The following is a 13,395-nucleotide window of genomic DNA, read 5'->3' on the forward strand; positions in this document are numbered from 1 at the left end:
AAATTCTTAGGGCCAGATCTTGAGCTTTTGATAATTTCAGCCTGCTTTGAGAATTTCTTAAGCATTGACGCAGAACCATCCTGTAATTTAAAACAATGTCCAAATTAAATACACTGAATGACATAAACTAAACATACAACCAATCAGCGAAGAAGAAGAAGACATGATAGCAGTTCCATCTAGAATATCTGGTAAAGACAAACAATTCGGAGTCACAGGTAATTAGTAGAACCCGATTTTGTTGCATATTTGGAGTAAAGAACAGAACCTATATTTTCTGCCTTGTGGACTTTGTTGTTCTGGTTCTTTTATTAAACATGATAACTGAAGCAATTATACGAATGCTACTAATTTGTTCAGCTTTGTAGAATGCCCTGGTGTAAATACCCCAGCACCTCACTTTAATATAATTTGTAAGGGTAGGAGGTAGTCCTGATCCTTTCAATATTATCATACATGAAGATACAGATTAAAAAATGATGAATTTAGATTTTTACCAATATTTCGTTTTCGAAATTCCATAGTTACTCTATGGATTAAAACAAAATGTAAGCTATGAATTCCAGGTTTAGACTTTTACCTCTGTCAGTGGGTTATGATACATCGTGATCTAAGCTCAAAAAATAGATTAAAAAGAGAATAAGAGAGGAAAAAAGGGAAAGAACCCTAACTATTGGACCAAAAAACTCTAGCCAGATTGAACCAAAAGAACCCTAATATACTTGATAACTTCTATGAATAAGCTCAAATCATTAAGATCGTTAAGAAAAGGTACCTGCAAAACAACAAAACAATCAAAAGCATTTAGAAAAAGTTTTAATGAAGAAACCCAAGATATCAGTAGAGAAACAATCGTGAGAGAGAAAGAGTGAAAGAGAAAAAAGATTATGGTACGTATATTACATGGAAAGTACTCATCACCTACCCGATCTCTTGTGCCGATAAAAACACCCAAAAGATTTCAAAACCCACATATTCTATTGATCTATATTTTCTCAAATCGAATCAAAAGTTCTAGAATTCGAGCTTTGTTCAGCTTTTAACCATAGCTCTTTAAATTGTATCAAATTATATATACAATTAGTGAGGCCGTGATTGGATTTCATTTTTGACGTGGCATTTCATTTATCGGATAAGTTTTACTACTCTATTTTATTTCCAAATTTTTTCTCTCTCTCTTCTTTCGACTTCCCCTAGAAACGAAAAAAAATGGAACCCTAGATTTAGTTTCAATCTTCTTCGGCGGATTTGATTCAGTCGGGGGTTTGATTCTAATATCTCGATTTCGTTTTGGAGGATTCTCATCTCAGATCCGATACTATTTTATCCAATATTCATCTCGATTTCAATCTTAACTTTCCCAATTTTCTTCTTCTTCTGCTGGTGTCGCTGGAGCTGCGGATCGAAGTTTTGAGGTATAATTTGTGCTCAGTCATTCCATCTTTATTTCAATTTAACACTCAAACAAGGTCTAGTAAATCTAGGGTTTAAAGGGTTTAGAAACAGCAAACTAAAAAGTAGTAATTCCATGAGAATTTTTATAATCAACTTTCGATTACAACATTTAAAGGTATAATTTCTGCTAATTATAATGAAGATAGAGCAGTTTCAGATTTATGAAACCATAGCTGGCGAATACTGTCTAATTTGATTTTCAGGTTATGAACGGAGACTCACTTATCTCAATTACTAGCTCTCCCTTAATGACATCAAAATATTTCTTAATTGGGTCCCAATGTAAATCTTGTTAGGACTTAAGGAACAAATGGAGTCTTGTTTTGGGGGATTAGAGTAGAATGTGTTCCTTATGCACTGATGATGGAAACTAGGGTCAAATCCAATGATTTAATGCTTCCTTTGTTGATATCAGATTTTCAATTTTAAAAACATGGAATTAGATTACAATGTTTTGTCTTGCACGAAGAAAATGTAGCCACGAGTAATGAACCTTAGCTTCTTTTGTTTTTGAAACCTGGTTAGATACTGTGACCTCTGTTTGCGAGACGTTAATTTCCTTTGTAATTTCCTTTCGATAGGTTGGTTGGGTCTACAAACATATGAGAAACCGTACTCCGGTCTCCCATGATCATCTTAATGACAGTCCTGTTTTATTCCAATTTTATATCTTATCAATTCTCTTGTTATTTTCTTCTAACTAATCCTGCCGAAAAAATTGTGTATTAAGTGTCTGTTTGCTTGTGTTCCTTCTTTTCCTTACTGCTCTACGTGTTTGAAATGAACTTTCAAAGTTTCCATAATGCTTGTACGGGAACCAGTAACTATTTACTAGAACTCTTTGTTCGACTATACATTCTGAAATACCTTTAACTTCTACTAGTTAGAAATGGAATGTTGCGTCATTCAACAATTACTAGTGACTACTAACTTTTTTGGGGCACAAATGTTGCAGACTCTGTATTCTATTAGTTTGACAAGGTGTTTTGATGTTCATAAGCAAGTTTTAAATGCCTGAAAAAACAAATCTGCAAAAGAGAAGGTTGTTTTCAAGAGAACCATCTATAGAAAGTGAAGTTTTAATGGTGTTAGGCATCTCTTCTGAATCAAATGATATGACTGATCTGTAAGAATGTTTACTAATTCTGTGATGAGCACAAAAGTGAATTTAGGTGTTAACCATCTATAGGAGTGTAACTGTGTTATTTGTGTCGTCATTTACCACCTAGATATTGAATGTTTGTTTGCTTGGAATATGTTTACGAGATATTTGAACTACTTAGATTCTATCACCATTGCTTATGGGTCTACAAACATATGAGAAACCGTACTCCGGTCTCCCATGATCATCTTAATGACAGTCCTGTTTTATTCCAATTTTATATCTTATCAATTCTCTTGTTATTTTCTTCTAACTAATCCTGCCGAAAAAATTGTGTATTAAGTGTCTGTTTGCTTGTGTTCCTTCTTTTCCTTACTGCTCTACGTGTTTGAAATGAACTTTCAAAGTTTCCATAATGCTTGTACGGGAACCAGTAACTATTTACTAGAACTCTTTGTTCGACTATACATTCTGAAATACCTTTAACTTCTACTAGTTAGAAATGGAATGTTGCGTCATTCAACAATTACTAGTGACTACTAACTTTTTTGGGGCACAAATGTTGCAGACTCTGTATTCTATTAGTTTGACAAGGTGTTTTGATGTTCATAAGCAAGTTTTAAATGCCTGAAAAAACAAATCTGCAAAAGAGAAGGTTGTTTTCAAGAGAACCATCTATAGAAAGTGAAGTTTTAATGGTGTTAGGCATCTCTTCTGAATCAAATGATATGACTGATCTGTAAGAATCTTTACTAATTCTGTGATGAGCACAAAAGTGAATTTAGGTGTTAACCATCTATAGGAGTGTAACTGTGTTATTTGTGTCGTCATTTACCACCTAGACATTGAATGTTTGTTTGCTTGGAATATGTTTACGAGATGTTTGAACTACTTAGATTCTATCACCATTGCTTATAAGCGCTTCTTTTGTTTTTGAAACCTGGTTAGATTGTGCACTACTATTTGCGAGACGTTAATTTCCTTGCTGGATTCACTTGTACATCATCTACTCTCATTTTGCTTCAACCTAATTGCATCTGAAGACCTATTCAGGTTAGTTACTAAGTTTACTCAAATTTTGTTTTTCCTTTTCACTGCTAGGAGAAACTAATGTAGACAGCATTGTGTTCACTGACAAATTCTATGCCTTATCTGCACTAGGTTTTCTTTTGACTCCGATGAATCAATATAATGTTTTGGGTTGCTTAATGTTTTGTATTTGATTTGTCTAAGGAAGTGGTGACTTTTTATCCTCTCATTCGATCAACTTAGCAGGGGAGGATGCTTGCTGGATTCACTTGTAAATCATATACTCTCATTTAGCTTCAACCTAATTGCAACTGAAGACCTGTTCAGGTTAGTGACTAAATTTACTCAAATTTTGTTTTTATTTTCAATTTTAAAAACATGGGATTAGTACTCGTTTTGTAATTCAATAACTATGTATGTTACTTAATATCTTGATCGATCAAATTGTTTGATGTATGCATAAGTCGCTCAGATTACATTTAGGGGTTTTTAGGTTGGGTTTGAAAACTGGCAAAGAATTCTCTAGGTTAAAGTCCTTTTCTTTAAGTGGTTTTTCTGTGTTTAGGAGTCTGATGCTTCTACCCTTAGCAGTTGATTACAGTTTGGTGTTTTGATGAGATATGTTTGTCAAGGGGAACAAAGGAGTGTGTACAATCTAGCAGTTCCCTGCAGTTAACCACAAATGCAATAAACGAAAACGTAACACTTCCACAGATGAGGTAGCTGACAGTGAAAGGCTATATCCTAGTGATGCAGTTGGTAAACCATATCGGTTGTCTAGTATTCATATCCAACAAGTGCGTAAATCAAAATATTGTAATGTTTGAGCACTTCATTCATTAGCAACTGCAAGCAGATTATATTCGACAAATTTGGGCGCCCTTGTGATATCGGTTCAGAACAATTTGTGACAGAAATTGGAAAGATAGTATGGGCACATTCTCGTCCTGCAATTGATTCTTGGACGGTTGTTTCAGAAAGCATCAAAGACGATATATGGAACAACGTCGCTGTGAGTGAATTGTTCTTATTTGATTTGCCTTTATAATTTTTATGATCAGTACATGATAAAATGGAAGGTTAAGTATGAGGTTGCTGAAATTTAATTTGCCTCTATTATAATTTTTAATTTGCAGGTTAAGTACGAGGTAGCTGAAATTTATAAGCCTAACATACTGACGAAGGCGAACGTTTTTTGGAGAAACTGGAAGCATCAGCTTCGACATGTGTTGGATAAGTATGACACTATTGCCGAGATGAAAAGAAATATGCCTGAACGCTTAATTGCAAAAACAGAAGATTGGGAAAGTTTTGTTGATTTCTGCAATACTGATGAGGATAAGAAACGTCGTGCAGCTGGTAGAAAGGCTAGAGAATCTGTTGAGCTACTACAATCATGTTGCAGGAAAGGAATTCTCGCACAATATACGACCTGGTAAATTACTACATATCTTCCCTTATGTTTTATTTTGACTACCTTTCTTGTCTGAATTACTTACTCAGCTGTTGGAACCTTTTCATTAGAGTAACTTATTCCCAGTCCATAAGGGTTTAGGAACCACAAAGGGTTCATTTCTACTATGTTCTGCCATCCCACTTTTTAAGATAACAGAGATATGGAACATCATGCATTTTTCATTTCGTCTGCAGCATTGCAGCACAACGTTATATGCATCCTGAGTCCACTGTTTACTTGGATGGAAGAGTGTTTCTACCACTCATAATAAATTAGCAGCAATCTGAACTGTAGTCGATAATGAGATCAATCATGATTCACTCTTTGGTTCGATAAATAATGTGTTTGTTTGTCATTCATTAATTGCAGGAAAAGGAGAGTCCAACGGGTGAAATTAACAGATTGTGGTGTTTGCGACAACCTATGTAACCATGACCATAAATGATCCCGCATCCACATCCGCCTCTGATGTTAAAATTGTAAGACTAAATCAAATTCTTATGATTTTGTATGTGACTTTGTCCTTGCGTGAATAGAGAACTCAAATTTCTCTATCAGGCTATTGGATAAGTAATTCCTTCTGTATGTAGTTACATCTAGATTATTTTTGATCTTGTAGAGGAAAATTAAAGAACTCGTAGATGCTGATCCAAAAGGTCAGAATGATATCGACAATGATGCTATTGCTAAGGTAATTAAGAACATAGTTAGTATATCTTTTGTGAATTTTAATCTTCTCCACTGGTGAACGGAGTACCCTTACTTCCTTACTTTTAATGTCTCGTTCTCAGACATGTGGGCGTGATCAAAAAGGTTATGTACGAGAAATGGGAGGAGGTGTTACCAAGACCCAGATGCATGCTTCGGCATTAAGTAGAGAGACTCTTCGTAAAGTACAACAAGAAAACAGAAGTATGCGGTCTCGTACTCCAAACACAAGTTGGGACACTCGTGCAAAGATGTATTTCATCGTCATCGTCATCTAATCAGGTACAATCAATATTAAATCTTAGAAAGTAATTTGTTAAATTCATAAACAATCTGGAAAAGCATAAACAAAGATGTAAGGGTGATTCCATGCTTGTCATTCATTCACATTAGATTGGAATTTTGAAATTTCCTGTTTATGTGAGAAATCACCTTGTTCATAGTCATTTTGAATTAGTTATTGCTAATAACTACAGTAGAGATCCGACTAGTTAATACTTTCTGACTCGTACATCTTAGCATTCACCTTATTTAGTATTGCTGAACCTTTTTTTTGTTTGGTATTGCTGCATCTAGGCGCCCGATGAGTCCAACCTGCCTGCTGCTAGCAACTGCTTCATTAAAAACTTTAGAGGGAGAACCATTGCTTTGGGAACTTTCAATAATGCTGCTACCCCAATGGAGCATGTGTATATATGTGTTGAAGAAATATTTGACAGAGATGCAGAATTATATGATGAAGATGGAACTCTTGGTGATATCATGCTTGGGCAGGTGATCAATTGGCCGAAAGGAAGTGTTCATCCTTATCGGTAATAAACCATGTCACTGTAGTTTTAGACTTTAGCACCGTAGTTTCGAAAGAATTTACTCTTCTTGTCTGTTGTGGACTTTTCTTATGCCGTCTTGTTGGATGTTGTTTGGACGAAGAATCCGTTTGAGGTTAAACATTTACGATTTATGGAAATTTATTTTGAAGTTAAGAATGTCTTAATGTTTCTTTTAATTACTAATTAAAAGATAAAAAAATTATTTATATAATTATCAAGAATAATTTACAGGCTAATAAATCAATTTTGAATTGATTGACAAACAATGTCTGTCAAAAATTACTGACAAGCATAGCCTGTAGTTTATCATTAATTTTTATTGACGGTAGGTTACCATCAAATGAGGTTTTTGACACCTTAAAATATGACAGGCCATCTGACAGGAGAGGACTGTCAAAAACCTGTATTATTGACAGACCTGACCTGTCAAAACTACCCTGATTTGGCGTAGTAAAAGGAATACGATAACTGTCGTGGGATGAACCCAAACGAACCCAGTTGCTGTAAAAAATGACCCCAAATCTGCCTAATAAAGAAACAGTGAAGGAACAAATGCTCTACTGACTCCTCACTGTTATTACAAAACGCGCAAATGTTTACTACTGTCATACCCCTTCTAGACAACATGGAGAGAGTAGGAATAGCTCTATTTGCAGCATCCCACACTAAGAAACTAATTTTAGGAGGAATTGTCTTATTCCAAATGTATTTATTAGGAAATTTAGAAGATATGATTTGTCCTTGATCATGCAAGCATAGCAAGAACTAATAGAAAAGGTACCTTTTGGATTGGTGCTCCACTCTCGTTTATCATCGTCTGCAGTAAGCCCTCCTTGATCATCTAAAAGTCTCCAGAACCCCATAACCTCCTGAATCTCCAGGTTTTAAGCCTTCTACGTGGACCAATGTTCCCACACCACCCATTCCCATTTTCATTGTTCATGTCTTAAACTATAGTTTCCTTCCTTCTACTGACTTTCCGTAGATTTGAAAATTACTCTTTAACTATAGTGTTTTTTCATGACACCAAACATCGTCCCAAAAATTAGTTCTATTTCCTCTTCCAATTAATTTAAAATTAGTTCTATTTCAATTCAATTAGAGTAGACCTAAACCCTAACAGATGCCTCTATAGTGGATTAGTAAATTTTAACACGCACTACCTGCGTTCGAAACTAGTCGATACGAAAGCAAAATCAAAATGGAACTTAAAAATGAAAAGCTCACACTCCACCAGCAACAAGAGATTTGCAGATACGAACAAGTGCATGTTCAAGAGGAGCTTTAATAACACCTTCTTCACTTGCAGCTAAACTAACCATCCCGGATTTCGTAACTATACTTTGTGATGATGCCTTTTTAAGAAAGAAAAACTGGTGATTTTGATCAAAACTTCTTCCTTTTTTTTCTTCCAATCTTTATATTGTCTCTCAAGAAAAATTGTTTGTTTTTTCTTAACCCTATTGACGGTATTATTGTTTATTTTTGAAAGCTGTTTTTAGGCATACCAAATTATTTTCCCATCTAGGACGACTTGATAAGGGGCAACTAATGGTAGTGCATTTACTTATATACCCTCGAACAATTTAAATTACTAATATATCCTTATCCTTAAAAAAAATAATTAAAATCAAAATCAATAAAATCAAAATCAGTTTCCTATCATATACATCTCTTCTTCTTCCTTCTTCCTTTTGCTCAACCCTCGTGAACCGTCGACAATTTTTTTTCATCGCTATAATTAATCAACTGATTGAAAAAAAACTCCTAAAATGGAATTAGAAGGTATTTATCACAAATCCATCTCTTATTTTATTGTTTATGATTGATTGAATAGGTTTAATTTAGAAAAAACTAGAGTTTTTTATGGTTACAGAACAAAGTTCGGCTGATTAGGGAGATGAATTATGAGCCGAACTGTTCATTGTTCTTCGTTCTGAAAGTGTTTATGAACAGTTCGGCTCATACGATTTTCATTATATAAACCGAACCATTAACATTTTTTATTCCAGAACTCTCGGCAATAGGTTCGGCTTACAATGAAAATTTCATATAAGTCGAACCAGTGTCTAACAAATGGGTTGGAAGTGGAAAATATATGTTCGGCTCATACGATTTTCATTATATAAGTCGAACCAATAACAATTTTTATTCTAGAACTCTCAGGAATAGGTTCGGCTTACAATGAAAATTTCATATAAGCCGAACCAGTGTCTAACAAATGGGTTGGAAGTGGAAAATATATGTTTGGCTCATACGATTTTCATTATATAAGCCGAACCAATAATAATTTTTATTCTAGAACTCTCAAGAATAGGATCGGTTTACAATGAAAATTTCATATAAGCCGAAGCCGTTTCTAACAAATGGGTTGGAAGTGGAAAATACATGTTCGGCTCAAAGGATTTTCATTATATAAGCCGAACCATTAACAATTTTTATTCCAGAACTCTCAACAATAGGTTCGGCTTACAATGAAAATTTCATACAAGCCGAACTAGTGTCTAACAAATGGGTTGGAAGTTGAAAATATATGTTCGGCTCTTATCTAAACAGTTTCAGTAAGCCGAACTGTTCATCAAGGCATTGGTTCAGCTCATAGATGTAAGCCGAACCTCTTCCTGGTTCGCCAAACCTCAATGAAAAATAAAAATTTTTGATAATTTCGAGCTATAAAAGTGAGATTAAGCATAGTATAGAAGTGTACGTGTGTATTAGAAGCATTGGGTTCCTCATCAATGTCTTCATCATATGGATTTGGCTCATAAAACGCATCATATTGACTTTGTGTTTGAGTTTGAGTTTGTGTAAAATCATTCTCATAATCTAAGAAATCAGCCATTTGGGAATCATTGTTGTAGTTGATGTGTTTTTTCCTAGGTTTTTTAGATGAATAATGACCCTCCTCATCCTCCATTAAATCAACAAATAAAATTTCTCACTTTCTCCTTCTCAATAAAAAAAAATTCCCCCAAAATTTTTCATCTAACACAAATAAACCTTATAATTCCGAAAATTATCTTAATCACTAAACAAAAATTTTAATCACTAATCCTGTTAACACTAATACATAAAGGGAAGATTTGTCATTATAAAAAAATTTGGTTAAGGGGTTTTCTGATTTTGTTATTTGACATCCCTTTTTGAAATTGTTAAGTATGCTTAGAAAGAAAGTGGTATGCCTAAAAATAGCCTTCTTACTTTTGCCTTTTCTTTTTTATCGGCCCATGCAATTCTCGAGAAAGCCCAAAGATATTCTTAATCTGTTACCCATTGCTGCATAATATACGTAGACTGGATAGACAGACTTTCGAAAGATTTCATGATACTAAAGTACGTTTTATTTTTATTTTTCGTTTTTCTTGTTATCAACAATCACAAAAATGCATCACTCTCTCCCTTCAACCCTTTGAACGAAATGCGAAAAAAGAAAACAAAATCAATGGACCGACCCCATCGTCTCCACCCGTAGGAACTACGAGATCACCCCAAAGACGCCTTCGACATCCAGGGGTCACATACCGACCATAGAATCCTGTTCAATAAGTGGAACGCATTAGCTGTCCACTCTCACATTGGGCAGCAAGGGTCGGAGAAGGGCAACCACTCATTCTTAAGCATTGCAGCTTCAACGTTAAATTAAATGTAAAAGCTACAAGTTTTAATTGATTGAATATACATGTTTTGCTACATAAAACTTGAGTATGTAAAATACCATCCATTACGGGATACACACCTTACGGATGTATGAATGTAAGATGCGTAGGCGGAGATAAATTCTAATGTGACGTACAGTAAAAATTCTTTAAATTAATAGGTTTGGGACCAGAAAATTTTATTAAGTTATAGAAATTATTAATTTAGCGAGTTAAATTTTAGCTTGTGCAAGCCTAGTTGGGATCATCAAATTTTATTATTTTAAAGAGATAGTTAATTTAACGGGTATTAATTTAAAGAGTTTCTACTGTAGTTCATTGCCGTTTGAGAATATATATCGTGTTAGGAAATAAGTGGATTTGTTGTGGGTTTTTCCCACATTGAGTGGGTTTCTTAATTTAGGGTTGATAGAGTTTAGGAAAAAATTTAGTTTCCTAATAGGAGACTAACATTTGGTGGTCAAGTTTGGGTTCTATATATATATATATATATATGACTAGAATTGAAGGTATGCAGACATCCAACATAGAAAAGTGGTAAATCCTTGTGCTTAGAATTTTGGTCTCTTTGCTACTGTGAAGGTCAATGTCGGTGTAGGAGAAAAACTTGTAGAGAAATGATTTTGGTGTTCTAGTGTTTAAGGTTTAGGGATTTGACCTAAACCAAGTTTCCAGTGTTTTCATGTTTTTCCTCTATTAGTAGCAGCTATGAAGAACGTATAGAAGATAAGACACGAGACTGGTTTGGCGATTGGTTTAGAGAGTTGGTTTTTATGGTTTCTTCAATGGTGTTCTTGGGTATATCTTGTTAACTCTTTGACTCTTGTCTTGGGTTGCGGAAAGAGCATGTAATGGTATTTGATTATAATAAAGTTTTTCTGATGGTTTAAGCCTGTTATTCACATTGGAGATGTCTTATGGTTTGTTTCAGATACACGGTAATCATGACATGTGCTGGAGTATGATGTTGAAGATAATTCTTCCTTTCTGGGTTAGAGTTCAATATGTTAGCTTATTGTTAGGTGCTAACGGTGATTCCTCTGGATGGTTCTCTTAGTGATCAATTGTGGAGTCTGTGCAAGGATTCATTGATGGTGGTTGAAGATTCTCATGTTATTTGTGAAATGTGGCCAGTTTCACAAGTGTTCTTCGTATAGAATATGTTTGAAGACTTTTATCAACATCGTGGTGTTTTGGTCGAAGAGATGGTTCTATGAAGATGGAAGTTCGGGTTTGAGATTCAAAAGTAATTCTACGGGTATATAGAGACGGTAAACAACTCTGGTGGAAGACGGAGGTAATTTCCTGTGATCGTCTCATGCTTGAAAGTATGATCCAAGGTGGATATTGTTAGGAAATAAGTGGATTTCCTATTGCGGGTATTTCCCACATTGAATGGGTTTCCTAATCTAGGTTTCATAGAGTTTAGGAAAGAGTTTAGTTTCCTAATATGAGACTAATAATTGGTGGCCAAGTTTTTGTTCTCTATATATATGACTAGAATTGTAGGTTTGCAGACATTCAACCTAGAAGAGTGGTAGATCCTTGTGTTTAGGGTTTTGGTCTCTTTGTTGGGAGGATCATGTGTTACTGTGAATGTCAGTATCAGTGTGGGAGAAAAACTTGTAGAAAGACGATTTTGGTGTTCTAGTGTTTAGGGTTTAGGGTTTTTACCTAAACCAAGTTTCTAGTGTTTCCATGTTTCTCCTCTGTTAGTAGCAACTATGAAGAAGGTGTAGAAGAGAAGACACGAGGCTTGTTTGACGAATGGTTTAGAGAGATGGTTTCTATGGTTTCTTCAATGGTGTTCTCGGGTATGTATTGTTAACTCTTTCACTATTGTCTTGGGTTGCGTAAATAGCATGTAATGGTCTTTGATTAGAAAAAAAATTCTGGTCACTACACCAAATTCAGGAGATAGCAACAGATCTAGAGTTGTTTCTAATTAGCAACAAAAAAAGTCAGTTGTTAAAATTTGGCAACAACTTACTTCTGTTACTAAATTCGTATGCTGAGACTATGTTGCTATTAGCAACTGCGGAGAAAATAGGCGTGCCAACAATTCGTGTGGATGGAAACACTTTTAGGTATTTTTTAGCTCAGTCAACTGGAGTTGTTTTGAAACTGAAATATTATTCCAACCCTTAAACCCTATTCTTATACTATCACTTTCTTCTTTACTTTACAAACATTATACTCGCTTGAGAAAACATTCAGCAGCCGTGAGCCCTCTCTTCCGTTTCTCTTTCTTCCTCTAGATCTACAGATTCTCAATCTTTAAGATTTTTTTGATCACTATCTCTTACTGTTTATATCTCAGTTTCTTCCTTTTGTGTTCTTACTTAGGTTTTGATTTTGTGTCCGACTTATGGTGTTTGTTTGAAGCGACGAAGAACACCCAAATCCCAGAAGACGGACTTCTCTTAAAACATAATCATCAACGGCTGACAGTTACCAGAATCTGGGTGATATGGGGTAATTGTCTCCTTTATTTTTTTTATCGATTTTCCCCAAAATTTCAATTAGGGTTTCCAATTTTCAGCAATTTAGAGCTTTTGAAATCGATTTTTTGAACTCACAGATACGAGGATGATATTTATATTTGAGCAATCATCAATTTCAGATCTTATTTTTGATTCTTTTACTTAGGTTCAAACTTTGTAAGAACTACAAGAGATTTCCTTAACAATAATCGATGGGAAGCTCATTCTATTAGATACTATTGATCACCGGTTTTGCTTTTAAATCTTTTCAAGAAATCGTAAACTGCAGGTTTTATTTTTCTATTCTTTTACCTTAAATAAATGTTTATTTCAGTTTCTGATTGCATAGTTATTGCGGTTAATTGATGTTGAAATCTTGATTTTGGTGCAGGTGCATATTCAGAAATACTTGGGCATAGTTCGAAGAAATGGGTTGCTTATTCTTTGTTGAGTATATATGGTTTACTTTGTGAAATTATTTATGCTGATTTCGTAGTATATTTGTGGTATGCAATTGGGACTCCTGATGTTTTGAGAGCTCTTATTGTTGCTCAAGTTAGTCGAAGATTTCTTTCCTGGTGTAACAAACAAAATCCTTAAATCTAATTATGAATAATAACTTATAATTACATCTGGATAGCCCTAACTGATGGTTTTCTTTTTGGTGTGTTTAGGT

General features: G+C 34.6%; 1 long non-coding RNA gene across 13 annotated transcripts; it reads left to right on the forward strand.

Annotated features, from left to right (window-relative positions):
* The first annotated feature begins 1,113 nt into the window (after positions 1–1,113).
* LOC113294837 lies at positions 1,114–6,736 on the forward strand. Of its 13 annotated transcripts, none has more exons than XR_003332711.1 (10): positions 1,114–1,415; positions 3,506–3,610; positions 3,791–3,913; positions 4,178–4,598; positions 4,723–4,823; positions 4,943–5,021; positions 5,412–5,521; positions 5,662–5,733; positions 5,834–6,032; positions 6,327–6,736. It is a non-coding gene; the product is annotated as an uncharacterized LOC113294837 (long non-coding RNA). The 13 variants fall into 13 exon arrangements; XR_003332706.1 differs by having other exon boundaries at positions 4,178–4,383; positions 4,501–4,598; positions 4,723–5,021; XR_003332700.1 differs by having other exon boundaries at positions 4,152–4,598; positions 4,723–5,021.
* The last annotated feature ends 6,659 nt before the right edge of the window (positions 6,737–13,395 follow it).

Source organism: Papaver somniferum, chromosome 7 (assembly GCF_003573695.1).
Source record: "Papaver somniferum cultivar HN1 chromosome 7, ASM357369v1, whole genome shotgun sequence".
In the NCBI taxonomy this organism is placed as follows: Eukaryota; Viridiplantae; Streptophyta; class Magnoliopsida; order Ranunculales; family Papaveraceae; genus Papaver; species Papaver somniferum.